At 42.1% G+C, this 2,858-nt stretch overlaps 1 pseudogene across 1 annotated transcript; it reads left to right on the top strand.

The window, feature by feature from the left end:
• Window positions 1–1,435: 1,435 nt before the first annotated feature.
• Window positions 1,436–2,254, top strand: LOC138829020 (histone H2A.Z pseudogene; annotated as a pseudogene). The gene has a single exon (XR_011372467.1). The product of XR_011372467.1 is annotated as a histone H2A.Z pseudogene (transcript).
• The last annotated feature ends 604 nt before the right edge of the window (window positions 2,255–2,858 follow it).

Below are 2,858 nucleotides of genomic sequence, written 5' to 3' on the forward strand. Positions count from 1 at the left end.
AACATAAACTTGGTAATGCGGCCATTCTCTTTTGCCACAGCATTATTAGCCATGGGAACAGAGTCCGGTTTGCAGAAGATATCCAATGTGTATTTTTTGTAGGAGTGAATGGGAAGGCTGTGCCTGATCCCTGAAGGAGATATACCCTACCTTCAACACTAAATATTAAAACTGTGCTTCAAATGTAGTCCTTCAAATGAAACAACTTCCATTAAGCGACAACTGCCATGTGACACACCCAACTGGACACAATGTCACCAATACTAACACTATTCCAGGGAAAGTATCCCACCCAGGCTAATCTTCAGCAACACTCAGGCAAACCTAATGTGAGGAATTTCCTATTGTAAAAATGAGGATGCCTCTTTGAAGATGTTACCACTGTAAAAGCCAAATAAAAGCTGGCAAAATGTTACAGCTTTTTTTAAAAAGCAAGCTTGACAACAAAATGCAGTCTCTGACTCTAGCTAGCCTGGATTCTTACAGAATGGGAGAATGTTCCCAAGGACATTACATATGGACAGTAGATTAGATTAAAACTGTGTATCAACATAAAATTACGAGGTGATCGCTATACGGTGATTAAGTACAAAAATATCACTATTCTATACCCTCAAGTATTTAGGCTACATACATGATGTAGGTAGTTACTTGCAAATAGTTCAGGAAATTCTATGGAAATAATTAAGGGCAACAATGGATACATAGATATAGATAGCAACAAAAACAAAGCACCTGGGATAAATGTTAACAATAGGTAAGTTTAGGTCAGAGGCACATGGGTGGTATTAGCTTTCTTATTACAGTGACCCAATACCTGTCAGTACATCTTGAGGGAGGAAGGCTTCATTTTGGCTCACAGAGGCTTCAGTTCATGGTTCTCTAGCTCTCCGTGTGTGGGAAGATCATCACAGCAGTGGAAGCATGTGGTGGGAGGGATTCTTCCTCTCATGGCCATCAGGAAGCAGAAAGAGACAGAGGTGAGCTGAGCACAAGCTACAACCTCGAGGGACAGCCTCCAGGGACTTACTTCCTCCACTTAATCCCGAGTTCCCAAACTTATTAGAGCCTCCAAAAATAGGGCTAACACCTGAGGACCTAGCATTCACCACATGAACCTGTAGGGGACATTTTCATACTCAGCTGATAACATGAGTGTCTATACTACTTTTTTTTTTGTTTTACTTTTTGTAAGTTTGATGTTATTTTGTTACTAATAAATAGTAATGACTTAAAAGGATAATCATCGAACCAGAGAACAGAAGGTTCTTCAGGGATCAAGTAATCCAAACCTCCCCTTTTGCAGAAAAGACATCTAAGGCCCAAATGTGTCTTGAAAGAACTGAAATCCGTTTGTAAACTTAAACCCTATGACCTAGCAATTCCATTTTCAGATCTTGACTAATGCCATTAAAAATTCCACGTGCAGGCAGTTTGAATCGCGGTGCGACCACGGAGTAGGTGTCCGAGGCCTCGCCGTGCGTCCGACTAGCCTTTTCTCTGCCTTGCTTGCGTGAGCTTCAGCAGAATTCGAGATGGCTGGTGGTAAGGCTGGGAAGGACTCCGGAAAGGCCAAGACAAAGGCGGTTTCCCGCTCGCAGAGAGCCGGCTTGCAGTTCCCAGTTGGCCGTATTCATTGACATCTGAAATCTAGGACAACCAGCCACGGACCGCTGCTGTGTACCTCACCGCTGAGGTGCTTGAACTGGCAGGAAATGCATCAAAAGATTTAAAGGTAAAGCGTATTACCCCTCGTCACTTGCAACTTGCTATTCGTGGAGATGAAGAATTGGACTTTCTCATCAAGGCTACCATTGCTGGTGGTGGTGTCATCCCCCACATCCACAAGTCTCTTATTGGGAAGAAAGGACAACAGAAGACTGTCTAAAGGATGCCTGGATTCCTTGTTATCTCAGGACTCTAAATACTCTTAACAGCTGTCCAGTGTTGGTGATTCCAGTGGACTGTATCTCTGTGAAAAAACACAATTTTGCCTTTTTGTAATTCTATTTGAGCAGGTTGAAAGTTTAATTAGCTTTCCAACCAACCAAATTTCTGCATTCGAATCTTAACCATATTTAAGTGTTACTGTGGCTTCAAAGAAGCTATTGATTCTGAAGTAGTGGGTTTTGATTCAGTTAACTGTTTTTAAAAAACTGTTTGGATTTTAATTGTGATGCAGAAGTTATAGTAACAACATTTGGTTTTGTACAGACATTATTTCCACTCCAGTGGATAAGCTCAATAAAGGTCATATCCCCCCCCAAAAAAAAATTCCATGTGCACAAAATCTCTGGCACAACAATGCAAACAGAAGCTCAGGATTGTAATCTGCTCGTGTAACGACATGCTGAAGAACATGTTGCAGACATATTTGGGACTCCATCTCAACTGCTGAGCGTCCCTGCAAGGTTCAGTCTCCACCAGCTGTAGGAGTCTTCCCGAGGACAGCAGAATGCATAAAAGCCAGGATCCCAGAGCCCAAGCAGGACAGTCACAGCAGACAGCAATTAGAAGGCACTAAAATTCTAAATCTCCCACTGAGTAGAGTGGAAGCTGGCCTCCACTTCATGAAGTCAGTGCCTCTGGAGATGGAGCTGTGCACTTCCGCCTGGAGCAGTGGGTGTTGCCAGAACAGAGATATGTATATCCCCTTATTGAAGGTAGCTATGGGTTGACATTTTAGGGTGAAAAAAATAATGAAAATCACAAAGTCTTGAACACTGGAGTAACTGCAAAAATTCACAGAGAAATCTGAGCCAATTTGCCCTCACAAAAGAAACCAATATCTCTCAAGAATCTTGGTGTGGTATAGGATAAAAAAAAAAAAAAGGAAGAAAGAAAGAAAAAAGGAGGGC

This window comes from Dipodomys merriami, unplaced genomic scaffold (assembly GCF_024711535.1).
Source record: "Dipodomys merriami isolate MVZ:Mamm:240054 unplaced genomic scaffold, mDipMer1.0.p SCAF_17, whole genome shotgun sequence".
In the NCBI taxonomy this organism is placed as follows: Eukaryota; Metazoa; Chordata; class Mammalia; order Rodentia; family Heteromyidae; genus Dipodomys; species Dipodomys merriami.